The 18,541-nt window shown below is 39.5% G+C and overlaps 1 long non-coding RNA gene across 1 annotated transcript in view; it reads right to left on the reverse strand.

Annotated features, from left to right (window-relative positions):
* LOC309705887 overlaps window positions 1–18,541 on the reverse strand; it is a 269,576-nt gene that overhangs the window by 97,595 nt on the left and 153,440 nt on the right. The gene's annotated exons all lie outside the window — the stretch shown is intronic.

Raw genomic sequence — 18,541 nt, forward strand, 5'->3', positions numbered from 1 at the left:
GAACAAGACACACAAGCTGAAACGTCAAGACTGGGCCAAGAAATATCTCGAGACTGATTTTTCTAAGGTTTTATGGACTGATGAAATGAGAGTGAGTCTTGATGGGCCAGATGGATGGGCCCGTGGCTGGATTGGTAAAGGGCAGAGAGCTCCAGTCCGACTCAGACGCCAGCAAGGTGGAGGTGGAGTACTGGTTTGGGCTGGTATCATCAAAGATGAGCTTGTGGGGCCTTTTCGGGTTGAGGATGGAGTCAAGCTCAACTCCCAGTCCTACTGCCAGTTTCTGGAAGACACCTTCTTCAAGCAGTGGTACAGGAAGAAGTCTGCATCCTTCAAGAAAAACATGATTTCCATGCAGGACAATGCTCCATCACACGCGTCCAAGTACTCCACAGCGTGGCTGGCAAGAAAGGGTATAAAAGAAGAGAAAAAAAAATGACATGGCCACCTTGTTCACCTGATCTGAACCCCATTGAGAACCTGTGGTCCATCATCAAATGTGAGATTTACAAGGAGGGAAAACAGTACACCTCTCTGAACAGTGTCTGGGAGGCTGTGGTTGCTGCTGCACGCAATGTTGATGGTGAACAGATCAAAACACTGACAGAATCCATGGATGGCAGGCTTTTGAGTGTCCTTGCAAAGAAAGGTGGCTATATTGGTCGCTGATTTGTTTTTGTTTTGTTTTTGAATGTCAGAAATGTATATTTGTGAATGTGGAGATGTTATATTGGTTTCACTGGTAAAAATAAATGATTGAAATGGGTATATATTTGTTTTTTGTTAAGTTGCCTAATAATTATGCACAGTAATAGTCACCTGCACACACAGATATCCCCCTAAAATAGCTAAAACTAAAAACAAACTAAAAACTACTTCCAAAAACATTCAGCTTTGATATTAATGAGTTTTTTGGGTTCATTGAGAACATGGTTGTTGTTCAATAATAAAATTATTCCTCAAAAATACAACTTGCCTAATAATTCTGCACTCCCTATACTAGCGGAAAATCACTAGGACATTTTTTTTAAAGCCCCGAACTTTATTACATGACCATAAAACATGGAGTAAATGACCCTCCACACCGGCAGTTTGGTATATCCTTTAACCCAAGTCTAAAAGCAATGCACAATCTTAAACTGAAGGTCTGAGAATTTCAGCTTCAGGTTAGACATCTAACAAACAAAACATCAGTCTAGCGATGAAATATGTCATCAGTGCTGCTGAATGAATGATGATTTTGTCATTTAGAATAGTTAAAGGCGTGTGCTGCTCTATAACTCTAGTGTATTTTTAAGCCATAGTTTGCTAATAATATTTTGATGAGAGAAATCTGAGGGAGAAGTGTACCTAATTAAAGGAAAAGGCTTGAAATGCATTGTTAACGGGTCATAGAGACACCACTTATGGTCATGATGATGATATGCAAGGTGTGGAAATGCATTTCCAATCTCCCTGCCTTGAGCTCATCAGTTTCCATTCAGAAGTGTGTGCACTTGTTCATTAAGCTTATGCATATCATCAACTGGTGCACTCATTCTATCAGGCAGATATGGCAGGGATAAAACGATGTGAAGGATGGAAATTCAAACAACCATTCTCATTTGCAAAGGTCATTAAAGCCTGGCATACATTAGAAAATCTGCTAATTATGAAATGGCTTAACTCTACATTCAGTGGGATTATGTCTGCTCATTTAGAATATGTTGATCCCCTCCCTTACTCGCCACAAGACAGTTGATGTGAGGGACTTGTGGCACAGAACTAATGTTCCCAGTGCTTGTCGGTCATCTTAACTGACTGTAAGAAGTCCATAAAAGTGGCCGTCATGTACTGAATGAGTCTTCATCAACACTACAAGGCAGACACGAGTTTTAGAGCTGCTCGGAATATTTGTTGCGCTGATTATATTTGACTCTGTCGCCGATCATCATTATTTAACATTAGACACATCATGTAAATTGTTGTTGTTTTTTTTAAAATAAGCAAATAATTAAACTTTTACTTATTTTACCTGCAACGTTAACAAACTGCAGAGCTTATCTTTGTTGTCACTGATCATCTGCATTCAGATTAATATTGTAAACAGTTATAAATTTCTTTATCGTACAAAAAACTTTGTGTGTATGATATGAGCCCCCGTTTATGTGTGACTTTTTAAAAATTCAGTGAAACCCAATTACCTGCATTTTCTAAAATGATGTTGCAGCAGAATTTTGATTAATACAAAGTTCCAAATATGATCAAAAGCAGCATTTTGCTCTGAAAACAGCATTTTAAAAGCACTGTACTGTAATTGCCCCAGTTTAGGTCATTATTATATCACTGAATTAACTGGTGCAGATAAAATGCGCTCGGTGTTTCCATGATACTCTTAATGAATTCAGATTTATTAAAAAATGCTTTTAACAGACAACCTCTGGAAACTATGTTTTAGGAATTACGATGACACGTGTAAATTTGCCAGACTCAAAATAATTAACAAGTTTTGTTAAAGGCTAATCTGTATTTATTTAACATATAAATGAAGGTGTTTTCAGCAGCTCGGATCTTTTTGTAAATGTTCAAAGAGTAATCATATGTTGTGGTATACTTCTTAATATGCCGGCAACCTTCATGGCTGTATCATTTAGTTTATTTCAATTATGTTTTAATGAGCTGGATTGACACCACTACTGGTACAAATAGTTGTGCTTTCAAAGAAACACTTTTTGAGGATGGAGTTCAAAGTGATCAACCCGGTGTCCATCTTTTGTCGTCTTCTTTTGATATAATTTTCTCTCTAACTTATAATTCATGGGAGCTGATTCAAATTGTACTACCGACGGTGTGATTCACAGTTAACCTAATGACTTACCTCAAATAAGGCTTGTTATAGTCCTGTAATAGTTTGAAGATCTCAGAGAATATACTTTGGAGGATTGAATCACGTACACGGATTGGATGCACACATTGTCACAGACTGGACCTTCCAAAATAGCCTCCACATTGTAGACCTTGTTGGATCAAATCACTCTGAATTTGGTCTGTTTAATAGTCCAATTGCCAATTAAGACAGGCGGCAGTGCTTAGATCTATAAAAGGTTAATAAGCCTCAGCTGCAGTGTGTTTCTCTTGGGTAAATGTCACTTAGACATAGGCCACCATGGGTCAAGATATCCCTCCAGATCTAAATTTAATCATATAGCCTTGCCTGGCCCCGTCCTCACCCTCATTAGTCCTTGGCTTGTGCAGGAGTCTGATCTGCCCTGTTTTCGCCCTGGCACTGCTTCCAGCCCCAGCTTTGACCCAAACGTGCGACCAGTATCCACGCAGGCACAAACTCAAAGCTGAGATTCCAAAGCACAACTAGTTGGAAGATCCACAGAATAGCACGACGTGTGTGTGAGATGAAGTGTCTTGCACCAGGGGATGCTATGAAATTTGCCCATACCAGCATATCATGTGATCTGTTAGCTTAGCTGTCACCTGATGCAGGCCTGTGCCACCTGTCGGTCTGCCCCAGATAATGGCAAAATGACCAGACTGATTCAAGCAGCCATCTCATCTTAATTATCTCCTCAGAGTTTAATTAACTAGCTCATCTATTGGCCAAAAGGAAAGAGGGGGAAAAAAAAAAAGCTGCCTTGAATCACATGAAATCACAGCCATGGAGACGGCATGGATCATCATAAAATTATTGTTTTGTTTAAAGCTGTTCAAACGCACGAGGTGCTTCATGACAAATAAATCCTGAGAGGCTGTGTATGATTAGAATGGATACATTTCCATATTGTTTGTGGGAGTACCGCAGGGAAAGTGCTGTCATACGCCCTGTACGAGTGTTATGAATGTGTCCCCTTATTTTTCCACTGTATGCTGAAAAGATGTCATGGTGTAAGGAGTCCATATGGAACAGAATGCAAAATCATTTAGTTCTGAATGTTAATACGAATTACGTACAAAATGGGTAATAATTCTTTTGCCCTACAGAAATGATTAACATAATTCTGATAAATAGGCAGATGGCAGAATGTGTGAATTGAGGTAGATTTATCTTAATTAATATCTTGAACCTACTTGGAGAAAGGTAAATGGCTCCACCGGGGCCAGAGATGTTCCTCTGTCTTGTGTGTGTATCTTTCTCATGGCCTGACATGTAGTAGTGGCCCGAGGATATTAAGTTGCTCTCCAGGTATGCATCAAACCCAGGCAGCCTGCTGATAATGAACATATACCCAGGCAAGCAAGCAAAGATACACACATATACACATGCACGCAAATGGATATACCCATAATCACATCCCCCACGTTTATTCTACACACACACACACACACACACACACACACACACACACACACACACACACACAGATGCTAAAATACATTTTAACATGTTTTTTTTCCTGCAATGAGCTATATGTGGCTAAAATTTATCATAATTTTCCTGCTAATACTGCGAGCTCGAATTCTTTGCTTTATTGCTGGTGTCAAATAAAGTGTGAATTTCTTTTACTCATCACAAATTAAGGCAATTAAAATGTTAATTATTACAAGTAGAAAAGGGACAAAGGAATTCAGATAAATTGATGTATTGACGTTTAATTAATTCATTTGGGTTCCTACTGTGTTGGATAATTATGCTTAAGTGTTTAATTACATATTTTGATGGGATCCTCAATTACTCTGGCTTAATAAAATATCATTAGCCTGTCTCCCAGGTTGTAAGCTGTGGAGACGTACAGTATTAGTCGGTGTATTTAAATAAAATATTAAATTACAGGCTGGTTGGAATATGTGGCAAGTCTTCAACTCTCAATCTCCACTAAATCTCTGCTAACCTGGAAGCCACTCTTCACATCAAAGTTCGACACAGCTGTAAACAAACAATGTTAAATTTACATATTAATTAGAGACAGGCTATCAGCACAGGTGATGAATTCAAATGTGTGGCCCTTCGCTGCGTTTTTGCAGGGATCCACTGTCACAGTGCCACCTTGCGGGAGGCTCAGTCCTAAGCCCAGCAGAACAATAAGAAATTACCTCGACTTAAAGGCCAAAGAAGCCCTCCTCATCAGAGACATGATAGGTTTTATTACTGTGCGAGTGTACATATTCAATATCCTTCCACTGACTGTGTCATACAAATCAATTTGCAGTGTCACAACATCAACTGCAAAATATGCAAAGCACAGATAAGTACCTAGTTGTCACCCATCCAGTGTTGCTCAGTCAACTTCCTCTGTCAGAATTGCACATAGGGAGCGATTGCTGCCATCTGGGTGCTGTATGAAATTATCTTGTTTAAATCCTCTAAAGGTTATTGCAGTTACGCAAGTGATCCGTCACTTTCCCAGCTCTGTGTTACAGAGCAATGGAAGCACTGAACACATTTCCACTTTGTATTATGTAGGCTCTACCACTTCAACATTTTTTTTCTAAATGTGTTTTACATCTTGTGAGGAACAAGGATCTTTGGGAATGGCTCAGAGGCAAGATCCTATAATTAGAACACAGTTCAGTTGGTTAGCAGGTAATTTACCTTTAGGGTGGAAGTCTAATTATTGTCTTTGAAAAGCTAATTTAGCGTCAAACACTTCAGGTGTCTTTTCCCCTCTCTTTAGCAAAGGGAAAGGTATCCTGGAGCACTGTGGGGTCGGAGCCATCTCTTGTGCATGGTGCTATTACTGCTTTATGTTTTCACGGCTGATTCCTGGAAGAAATTAGTTGCTGTTAAAGCAGTGCAAAGCAGCTTCTTCTTTTGTTTCCTTCAGCAGGTGTGTGGGCTTTTTATGAAAGGAAAGCACCACTCCTTGACCCGTTGATAAACGCTCTTTGCAGCAGACCTGATTCCTGGCAGATGGTGTTTGTGAGTGACACTGGTTCCCAGTAGAAGCAGGCCCAGGGAAATGATCACAGTTGAGTCTCGGTAGAGCATACCGGTCTGGTTACCTGACGGCATATGGTCTGCTGTGGCCTACACCTGCTGAAAGATGGCGTTTACACCACAGTCCCCGGACTCCACCTCTGAGAAGGCTGTTAATCACAGCTCACCACTCATTCAGGCAGTTTTAAAAACAGAAAATAACTGAGTAGCAGAGGGGATTTCTCACTTGGACTTGGCTTTGTTCTTTCTTGTTAGTTGCAAATGAGATATATTTATTGCAAGAGACGATGCAAAACCCCCCAATTTATTATGTAGTTTGCTTATATTTAACATCAGTGTTGAAAATGCAGTGAATAATACACAAAATTATTTTCTTCTCCTTTATCTTGGAAGGTTAAGATGACTGAAGCATCCTGTGTATCCTTTGTTTTGTTACTATATCCATTTCTTCCCCCTTTTATTTCCATGCACCCCCTAACTGGGAGCTCCTTGAGTCCAGTTCTGCTGGAAGGTTTTCCTTTGCACTGTTGCCAAGTGCTTGATCATATTGTGATCTCTCCACATTTTTTATCTATAGGACCTTGAAGAAACTGTTGTTGAGAATTAGCAGTATATCAATACAATTCACTACAAAATTTGTAGTTTCAGTGCTAATTATACTAGTTAGTAGTATAAAGTGGTGAATACAGATATGTTTTCAACAGTATAAACCAGGGCTGCCCAATCCCAGTCCTCGAGAGCTACTATCCTGCAGCTTTTAGATGCATCCCTACTCCAACACAGCTGAATCAAATGAATGGCTTGTTATCAGGCCTTTGCCAAACACGATGGCATGCTGAAGAGGTAATCAAACCATTTGATTCAGCTGTGTTGGAGTAGGGATGCATCTAAAAGCTGCAGGACGGTAGCTCTCGAGGACCGGGATTGGGCAGCCCTGGTATAAACCATTTGCCCTCTTTGAGCACCTAAAACAAATGCTTTAACATCCACAGCTTGGGCATTTCAATGTCAGGGACTAATTAGCGTTCCAAATGCCTCTTTGTTTAGATTATTTTTGAATGATAAATGCACCTAATTTATCCATTTAGATGTGTAAACATTGCATATAAAGCCATAGCCACTTTTCCCTCTGGCTCTAAGACTGTTTATTCCACACTGTGGTGAATTCCAGCCACACCAGCAGGGACTGAAGGACAACAGTGTCCATAGCCACAGGGATCAGTAACAGGTCTGCTGCTGAAATATGTGCAAAGTGTCAATAGTCTGGAGCCCCTCTGTCCAACTGGAAGCTATTGAGCTGCTAAAATAGAACTGGTGATTAGGATGCAGTCACCCCAGTCAGTGCCAATTCAGATGTCTTAGCAACCCTGGGCACGGCAGTTTGATCTGCCTTGCTGTCATTGATTCACAAGGCTTCCAGCTGGAGCAAAGATTCCCATTGAAGCGTGAGATAGAAACCTCTCCATCTTGGCACATCTTGGCTGGCTCAATCCCCTGCAGGCCATTAGGGATAGAATATGTTGTTTTCTATTTTTTTTTTCCTCCCGAAGAAAAATACAGTCTGTCTTCATGCTATAACAGCCATTACTTAATTGTGCCGGATTTTCCGAGCAGAGTGTTGCTTTAATTAAGCAGCTAATTGCAATGTAGCTCTTGATTAGCTTTGGGGGATGGGAATGTTCAGACAGGCTGATATGTTGTGCACACTTCAGAATCATTTACAGAAATTGAAGCTAATTTCGCTCTCTGTCTATTGCTGCATTAATTTAATTTGGGTTGCTTTTAGCTCATTAACACTTCTAATTAATACGTTGACATCACTATTAAGATGTCTCTTTGAAACTGGTGTCTCCTGATAATCAGGATGGAAGAGGCTGATGGATGGAGTGGGAAGCTGACTGGGGGAAATGGAGAAAACTCTTTCAGACTGAAAGGGAGCGAGACACCATCCGTATTTATAAAACCCTAATACTGTATCATAGTGGACACTAATAGGAAACTGTGGCAGGTGACTAAATTGGAAATGAAAGGGATGCTGATTGTTTTAAAATTTGATTGGGGTTACTCTCTGTATGTGTGTGTGTGTGTGTGTGTGTGTGTGTGTGTGTGTGTGTGTGTGTGTGTGTGTGCGTGTGATGCTCTGGGGAGTTGGGGGTGGAGGTGCATCAGGGCCAGATGCCATACACAGCTGAAGATCACGCCTGAGTAACTGTGTGTTTGGGTTTGTCATTTTAATGAGCAGAATTTAGTGACTATGGGCTGGTAACGCTGCATGAGAAGCCCCATTGCATTACCATCACTTTAACCAACCTCCACTGACTAGTATGTGGGGGATTTTCTTCATGTGTAATCTTAGACATATAAAATGTCATTTTTGTCCTTAAATTCTAATATGGCCAAAACAATAATTCATTCTTTCTGAACACTGTGTCTTAAGGGTATTGAAGTTTCCACAAGCGTTTAAATTTTTTTCTGTTTATCCCAAAACATCTAACAATAAGAAAGCATAGTATATCCTAATTAATACTATATTAAATTCACTAATGGAACTCCAGCATGTTACTCAAATTAAAGTTAAATTATGGGGACCGTTACCATCAAGAGGTAGAAATCTGCAGTAGTTTTTCTCCACATGACAACCCTGTACTCGTTCACGTGCCCTAAGCAACATAACGCCCCTCCGATTGACTTCCTCTCATGTTGTCTTCTATTAGGTTCCATAAATAAGCATTGATTGGGAAGGGATTCAGTTATTTGGCATGGCAATCAATAGGGGACCTTGCTTTCCTGTGAAGTGCTTTCTTTGCCGTGTATTCCTGAGGACAGACCACACTGTAGGAAAGCCTTCTGTTTAGCACTTCATTAAAACTGCCTCTAATAGGAGCCACCGGGGAGATGCTCCCTGCATCGTGTGTAAAAGCGATCAACATCTGCATCAATTAACCCCTTCATCCTCACGGGGCCCATTAGGAAGAGAAACACCCTTTAAAGCTGCATATGGCTTTAGCTCACAATGGAGGGTGAACAAGTATAATTGCTTGTTTGCTTTACTTCTTTCTTTCTTTTTTTAATTCTTTGAGTATTTCAAGAATATGTTCATGTAATATTTTTTTCCCTAAATTAGACAAAGGCTACAGTACATGGAGATATGGAGCACATTTTAAGAGTCACAGCAGTTACAGCTCAGTATCAAAAGTAGTGAATTAAACACAGAGCAACTGACGCAAGCTGAGGATACTATGCTAACTCAAGTTTTAGTTAAAATAACTGTTTTCTTAATCATGTTGTTTTCCGATATCAGCGTCCAACTTATCGCTGCGCTCGACCGAAAAGGTTTAATTAGAGAGACTTCTTGAGCAGCAAGAGCGGTATGAACACCTAAGTCACTATTGGCAAGATATAAGCTTGTTTTCAATTCATTTGTAAGAATTTAACAAACAAAACATTTGACGAGCTGCACGTGACAGAATAAAATCGTTTTTTCATTTACAATATGCCAGATTATAACACATTTTTATATAAGAATAACAATAGAGTCATGATATTTGACTGTTAAAGTGGTTTCTGCCGTCATATATATATTTTTTTTTTTAACAGAGTGATTAAAAATACAAAAACATGAAGGCATTATATTCAGGATTCCAGGTAAAATACAGCATTTCATTTAGAGCATAATATTATATTATGCTTAAATTGTGAGCAGATCTTTGCAGCGCAATAAGTGACATCAGGGAGGGGTGAGCCCTATGTGATTAGATCTGAATGGAAAAAAAAGGAGAAGAAATACAGTTAACTTTACCAAAGTAAGAGAACACTGTGTACCTAAAGAGCAACAAGGTGTTTTTAAATTCACAGTTTTATAATTAATGCAATATAACGAGATGTTTCTCTCATCACCTGTCCGCATATGCCAGAAGTGTTTATCCCTCAGTAAACAGCGACAGCTGGGCTCTGATATGTTTAACAAACCCCAAACCAAATCAAGAGTAATAAAATCACTCATTTTGGTTAATGAGTATATTAACAGCAGAGGTAGTGTTTAAGCACAAACAAGAACAACAACATTAATAATTGCAACTCTCTAGTGCCTGGCTGATGTAAGCTTTAATAATTAACAAGTCTTTGTCTTATCCCCTTGAGGCTGTATTCCTATTATCCAACTAAGTTACAAACAAGTAATTGCGCTGTCACTGAATGGTCACAACTGTTTATCTCACAATATCCCCCTGGTCCCCATTTGATACCGACTTTCAATCTACACATATCCGGCTTACCTGACAGATGCCTCAGTTAAAGGCAAGGCATGGCATTTCAACTTATTTATTTCACTTTTTCTCCTCTCATTAGAGGATTAGTCCTCTTACCTCCTGTGTTTACATATTAGTGCTAATCCAATTGAGTCAACAAGGGCACTTAGTGCAGGCTATGAACTGAGTCTGAGGGACTTAAAATGGGAGGGGAGGGGATATTAATTTACTTCTTCAGATTTTAGGCTTCCAGGGAAAATAGTTTTGAACATCTGCTATGACAAATGAAGCATTGCAAGAGAGCATGCTGTCAGTAAGCGCCTCAGCTGCCTGCTGTTGGAGTTAGCGGTCGGCCTGTAGAGGGAGCCCCTCGTCATGACTCTGTCTATAAAGTACACTGGCTACACTGTATATATATATATATATATATATATATACACTCTCTATACACACACATTTGTATATATATATATTTTTTTTTAAATTTTTAATTACTTTTGGGGAATGCACTGAAAAATGATTACATTTAAACACTATCTATTTTTGTCTTCTCTATATGAAAGGACTGAAAGGAGAGGTATTCACATAAGCAACTCAAAGTTCAGATTTTTTTTTCTTTTTTTGAGTCTAAAACAAGTGATTAGAATAAGAAGCATGTTCACTATGTTACGGTTGGCCTGGGATTTGATACAAAAGCAACAATATCTGTTTAATGAGGATTCGGATCCCTCGGCTCTTCCCTGCTTCTCCCTCTTTCCGCCATCATCTCCATAACATCAGTCATGATCTTTGACCTGAGGGCCATACCCCGTGTCAGCTGAAACTAATTAGCCTTTGATCGCTGGTGACTGCACACAACACGAGTCACACCCGAGAGGTGGTTTTACCACGGGATCTGGTTGCTACGCTGACATGAGCCCAAAAAATATCTTGGTACGAAGGTTTGACATACTATTAACTGTAACTCGAAATCCACATCAGTTCAGGCTGCAGGTATCTGCAGAGTATATCAGTCACACTGGTTCATGTTGAACACGGTGCAAGTTCTAATACAGAAGAATAGCCTCATATGCAGAACTCAATTAAAACGTCTTGCTAGACATCGGCTCATTACAGAGCCTGTATTTGTACAGTTGAACCATTTATCTTCTCCTAATTAGTTGTAGATCAATAAAGCTATTTATTTTGCAGTATGCTCAGAGATCCAGTGGAGGAGTTAAAGCATGAAAAATGCAACTCAGCCTGACCATACAGACAGAAACATGTCACATATTTTGTGCCACAAAAATGTCTTATCAATTACTGACTGTGAGAAAGAAAATGGTTTCAGCCTGTGTGCATATATAGCACACGCTTGATCAGCATCAGTGCAGGTAAATAAAAGTACTTCGTGTTGCGTCACAATTTTTTTTCCAGGAATTTTTTTTATCATTAATCATTAGCCTGTCTTCCTTTCTCCAGGGCTCAGCAATGATGGCAGCTAATTAAGTAGTGGCTGGTGTCAAGTGTGCTAGGAGACCATGTTAGGCAGGGTGCTGTTCCCTCAAACCACTGACTTAAAAGATATTTGTTCTCAGAGTCTTTCGTCTTTCTTAAACTCATCTTTTGTCACACATTTCTTTGAAATGTAGCAATCCACAGTTCTTTTCCCTCAAATTCTCTTGCTTCAAAATAAAGAGCAGCAAATTATGCAGCAGACATGCACACATGCAAAATAGCCCAGCTTTGTTCACAGTAAAGCTGGTGGAAGACAGAATTTGGCAGTATGAGTTGAGGCATTTCAAGTGCCTAGCTTAGTCTTGGAGTATAGAGTCATAACAAAATGAATAAGCTTTTTTGTTTTGTTTCCAGAAGTACATGTTTGTATTTTGATTTGGATAAAATGACTAAAATTTATAATAGCTGTGTTTTGTTTTTTTTTAAGTGGAGGAGTACAGTGACTGAAATGACTTTGTGTGTGGTACTACCAAGATAGTAAAGTAACACCCATTAAAACCTAATTTGCACCTTTAGGCAGTTCATTAATATACTGAATGGTAGAATCACACCAATATACTCTGTCCTCACCTTAGGGCACCATCTCTATTCATCAAAACACACACACACACACACACATTTCTCATTTTCACTAACATTAGTCACCATTGTTGAACTAAGGAGCAGCACTTGTGAGACAATAGACACATATGTATGTAATGTTTTACAGTCACTGTCAGCCCCTCTGAAACCTCCCATTATTTATCATGTGGATGCTAAACATGGTTCGGCGTGATCTGTGTTTGAAACGGTGACACATTTAACACTTTCAGACATTCATTCCTGCCACTTTCACTTTGCTGCCCAAGTGATGTAAAGATAATAGGAATATTTATTATATAGTCTTAAAGGTAATATCATTTTATACATGCTGCAGGCGTGTCATCATTCTGAATGGTTTGTATTATCATTTGACTTAAATATCTTTTTCATGGAGGTTATCACTTCAGTAATTGCCAGAGGCATTGGTGATCCAATCAATCAGAGTGACTGAACTTCTTACACTTTGGTATTCCCAACACTCAGACGCAGGCGTTCTCCTCAGAGAAGGCCACACATAAACAAATATGCCTTTTACACACACACACACACACACACACACACACACACACACACACACACACACACACACACACACACACACACACCCCCTGAGGCTACAAAAGCTGCAGTTCTGATCTTCACCACCAGATGACCGATTCTGTCTTTTCCCGAGTGGACTGTTTTGTCTGGGTTGTCCATGAATTTCCCTTTCTTTTCATCACTCTCTGATGTCCAGCTGCTCCTGTCAACACCTTCTTACAGCAAGCAATTCATTGCAACATACTGGCAGCTGAGACCCCTGTGATGAACTTCAATCTGCCGTTTGCAATGGGGGCTTCACCCTGAGTCCGGCTAATCAAGGGGAACACCCCCTTCCAAGAGGGAGGGCGTCGACAGACAGATTGAGCCCAAGTTACCCCGTAATTACCCTGCCACTGCCCCTCTGCTGCAAGCTGCTGCATCTGAACCCAGTCAGCAGAGGGAAAGACACTTTGGTGATTACTTTCCAATCTGTTTAACAGTGAACAACAACAACCTATGTGCTTCCATTACGCTCATAAACCACAACTTGTTTTTTTTTTCTTACCGTACTTGAAAACATTTTTTAGAGGCCAGAGCACTAGGCATTTTGTTATGCTTCCTACAGTAACACAGTGCAAATGTCTTTTGCCTCAGGTTTCGATTATTTCCAACTTGGTACAGTCCCTGGGGGGAAGTTCTCGGGGCTTTCTGAATTTTATTAAAGCCTCTACAGCTGATTACTTGGAGTGAGGTGCACAGGTTGGCGCATTTTAGGAGTGGAGTGGAGGCCTGACAGGGTCATGTTTAACATGTCCACAGGCAATCAATTCACCTTAACCCCTCCTGGTACTCCAGCCCTCTCCACCTAAGCTGTCCTTAATAACCAGGCAATGGCGAATTACTGATAAGGCACTGGGGTCTGTGACCTATATATCCCTCCCTGTATGTATTGGAAAAATTCACCCTGAAAGAAGTGTACATTTATAATGCAAAGAAGTGACCAAATTTAACAATTGTGCATTAAATGGCCATGAAATTCACTTTATTCCTTAGTTTGTGCCTAGCTGGGTGAAGAAGTGGAGAGAATTATCTAGATGTAAATATGTGCAATAGATGCAGCACATGAAATCATGTATAAAACATAGCAGCTATTCTGTATAACTCCAAAATAATTCTCTTTTGTGCTTATGCTATATACTAAATTGCTTATAAATTATCTTTCTTGTTTTTTGTGTTTTGCTGTACCTTCAGTTATTAAGGCTATAATAGATTTTGTTTTTAATAACAGATTTATTGTAATGCTGGACTTTTGTCTGTTACTCTAGAAATGGTCTATATCTCAGTGGTTACACTGCATTTCTCTTACATGTCAGTGACCTCTGTGTAAGTTTTTACTTAACAAGCATGCAAAGGGTTCTACATTTGCCCTCATATGACAGTGACTAATTGCCCTGAGGATGCGAGCTGCTTGTTAGGCTAAGAGAGGATTCTCTTGCTCTTCAGCTGGCTAAATTCATTATTTCTCCTTTTCAATTCACTCTACCTCATCTTATAAAGGTTAGAAGCCAGATATGAAGGTTTTCTTCTTCTCTAATTGTATGTTGCTAATTTTCTGTGTAGACTTGTTCCCGGTTGTGTTTTTCCCAGCATGGCTAAGCTCACACGAACTGCAACTCTGAGACCACTTCAACCATAATGTGGTGATTTTTAATTCCTTGTTTTTTTGTTTTTTTAAACTATCAAATTAATAGGATTCCCAAACCAACCCAGCACATTAAATGTAGTTGAATCGTTTATTCTAAAGCTGAGCTATGATCAATTTATGTCATGTTCAACAATTTTGGGCAAGAAGTGAGTGTTGCAGGATTTTAAAGCAGCTGTATATCTGCAAAGCAATGTAGCATTTATCCTCATATTATATCAGTTTTTTAAAATGCAACATTACTTATATATGTTTGTGTAAAAACACTTTATTTCTCATAAAATTGAGCGTGTAAAGACTAGTTGTGTACAGTGTCTCATCTGCTCTATTTAGCATTTTGTTGCCAGCTGTCCTGCCTCATCTCCCTGGTCCGATCCTTGTCTTGTTGTTCCTTCATTGAGGTACCTGTGCAGCTGTCAGGGTCGGGGCTGTTTAGACAATTAAGAATGTTAGACAGAGGAGGTTAGTGAATCGCCGAGAACATCAATCTGGCTGGACATTGTGCTCCTACATTACCACCCTGCTGTTTTGGTATTTATGCCCACTGTTTACACAGAGCACACAGAGGGGGTCCTCCAATCAATGCCATTATCTTTGCTAATACTATTGGTGCAGGTCTCTCATCCCTTAATGATCAAAATTAAGGCAAAATGCATCACAGAAACTTTGCTCACAAAAAGCAGTTAGCATTAATCTATTGCACCTCCTTTCTTCGTGTTGTGTTATACAACAGCTGATTTTCTGCATCAATGCTCCTTCTCAAGGATATCCTCCACCCTCCACATATACAGCGTCTCAGCCACCTTCCCTTGTGCTCGGCACCGTTTCACCCCACCTTTCTCCAACCTTTGCTGCCCCTTGCCTGTCCCTGGACAGGTTTCAGCATATAAATTTGAAAATGATTTGTCCTGCCCTCTTAATAATAGATGAGAGAGCAGAGTCAGGGTCCCTTCAATAAACTCCATCCTCGCTTTAATTAGTGAACAAAAACGCCAGGCCTGCTGAGGACTCTGGCTTTGGCTCTGTGTTAGTAATTAAAACTGAAACCACCAAAAGGAGAGAAGAGGAGAAGGCTCTATTTTTAACGGGCAGGCTGTTTGGTGCCGAGTGCCCGTATAAGGTTCTGCAATAAAGAGTGATAATGAAGGTGTGAGACCTCTGGGGGCTGACTGGGCGCTCGCTACAATGGCTGCTCTCACACCAGACTGAAATACAGGGAGCAATTAGAGGAGGCACTGCATAGACTGGCCACCAGAGATTAGTTAACACCTCAGGAGCTCCGCTTCAGGACAGGCACATGCTTGTTTTCTTTCTCTCTCTTTTGCTTTCAAGATAACGCACTAAGGCCTTAATGATGAGATTTATTTGATTCAATTGTCATCTCAGACAGTGAACATTTGAAGTGTTCTTGTTGCAGGTTGTGTTTAGTAGAGATAATGTCATTGATATTTTAAAGATTTCTGGTGTTTCTTTTAAGTTATTCACACACGTATATAAATATATAAATATATAAAATCCCTGTCACAAGCGTTTTCTGCACATATGGATTTTAACACTATGACAAGCCTGAGTTGGAGGAGACCTTAAGCCCAAGAACCAATCAAGAGGACATTGTTAATGGAGGCCACATATAAGCCGTTAAGCCAGTATATGCATAATGTTATTTAATTGGAGTCATAAAAAGCCAATTAACCCCCCCACCCCCCCCTTGCTCTTTCCCTCTCTCTCATTCTCTGTCTCTTTCTCTGTCAAATCACTATGAGTATGTGATGCTAATGTACAAATGTGTATTCTCAAGAAAACATTACATTATTTAAAAAAAAAATGCTGGAATAATTCCTGCAATATTTAGATATGTATAGGTCCTTATAGATAGGCAAATAAAAAGTACTTTTTTCCTTTTAAATATTTGTTTAAAAAAGGGGGGAGACCACAAAGGTGAGACTTTTATGTGATCACTCTTTTTTTGTGCCTTCTCATTCTCTCAATATACGGATTTTGACAATATATTTGCTCCCAGGAAAATAGCAACAGTGGGTCGCAATATTGGATCTGTCAGGCTCGGGCCATTTAAATTTCAATGCCAGTAAAGTGGGGGAAGCAGACACTGTTAAATATGATGCTTGAATGAAAATCTAAACCCTCCAATACCTCTAAGCAATGTAACTCAATGAGATGAATTAACTGTAAATGCCTTATTCTCTGTGTGAGTGTCTTCCAATTTAAAATCTCATTATTCATATAAGATCCTGAACAAGGTGACTCTTAGGATAGATCGAATAAGTGAAGATAATCTTACCGGACAGTTTTATGCAAATAGGAAATGTATTGAATCAACTATGAGGAGAATGGGGAATCAAATAAGCTAATAAAGTAGAGTTAGGATGAAAAACACCATGAATAATGTTTCTTTCCGATCTCAGCTCAGTGCTTATATCGCTGCCTGTGAAGTTACAAAGTGTATTAATTCAAAGGATGCTGTCATTTAACGTGCATTCTCTTTAGTATTTTGCGAGTAGTATTAACAGTCTGCTTCAATAAGCTTTTCAATGACACTGAACCAGTGAGCTGCTTAATCTCTGTTGCCACAATCTTCAAATTATCACACTAACAATATCTTAATATTTATTCACAGCATTACTTTTTCTGCAAATAGTAGTGTAATATACACCTTGAGTGCAGGTAAAAAGAGTAATCGTAGTAATAATTATTGTTCTGCGAGGTTTTTCCAGACAGACTTGAAAGAGTAACCACTAATAAATGTTTGTCGGAGAGGTCCATCAGACAAGGATTGATTACAAGCCATCCCAGTCAGGGCTGCATAGGTCTGCAGAAGTTCATCCATAATTCATAGCATAAATAATGTAACATTCATTACACCGAAAATATGAACTTTTGTTATGGTTTGTGTAGCCGACGTTCTGCTTATATAAAGCTAACATACTCATAGTCCTTTAATTTGTTCTTCACCCCAAGGGTGAAACCCAATGACAAATGCAATGATATAATTATATAATAGAGTCAAAGACAAGGCTTGTAGATAAAGGAACTCTGACATGGACGTGTGTGCTATTAAGAGGGGGAATATGTTGTATTTATTAACCTGCAGGATTAACCTTGTCCAGCGACTACACATTAGAAGTCAGATTTGTTTACTTATTTACATTTGGTCACATATGCGTAACATGAAAGAGCTGCTTTGTGATAGGACGGGGTAACTCTATTGGACTAAAATGATTTGCTCAGTAATTGTGTATACAGGAAGATTCGTGCTACACTTTCTTTCAGAGCTGAAGTAATTTAGCACTCAAAGGCGTCTCAAGAGACTTTTTTTGTGGATTTGTAAGATTTATAGCAAAGACAGCTGTGTGTCAACGGCTCTGAGGCTACTGAAGGCCCACCCATCAATCCACATTAGGACTCCTTTGAACATAAGTATATTTCACTCTGAGTTAGTGACATGCCGTGTGAATCTGCGGATGTGAAATTATACACATTCGAGCAAACAGTGGTTAGAGCAAGATAAGAGTGGAGGAAAAAGCTAGTAATTCTAAAGGAGATCAGAGAAATTATGTGCAGTGCATTTCCTAGGCGTGAACTAATTTCCTAGACAAAAATGTGCATGATTTGCTTTGGCATTCCAGCTAGTACGAGCACTTTTGTCTGATGAATAAAATACATGTTTGTGAACATGCTATGTTGTTCCACAACCCACAATGCTTCCTCTGCAGCCCCTGAAATAGAAAATTGTCCTTCATTCAACCACACAGGTAAACAATTTCACTCTTACTCACAGGAATGTGACAAAGTTTGGGAATAGGGCTGTGAAAGGAAGTGAGAAGAAAGACTGTAAATCTCAAACAGAATGTGCCTAGCAGAAGGTGAAAACAGATATAAAAGATTGAGTAATGCTGTAAATCTGTCAGAATAAAGGGAAACCTGTGGCGAGAACAAGAAGCCTCTCCTTCCGCTTGTCTCATCTGTCTCCACTAGACTGACCAGGTCCATCTGGATCGAAGCATCTCATGCAGGTGTGTCATCTGCAAATCTCTCCACACATACGGCATACTTCCAAAAGAATATTTATCTCTTCCCTTGAAAGAATCAGTCTTATAGCTTCCCGTG

This window comes from Aulonocara stuartgranti (assembly GCF_965226115.1).
Source record: "Aulonocara stuartgranti genome assembly, chromosome: 4".
NCBI classification, from domain to species: Eukaryota; Metazoa; Chordata; class Actinopteri; order Cichliformes; family Cichlidae; genus Aulonocara; species Aulonocara stuartgranti.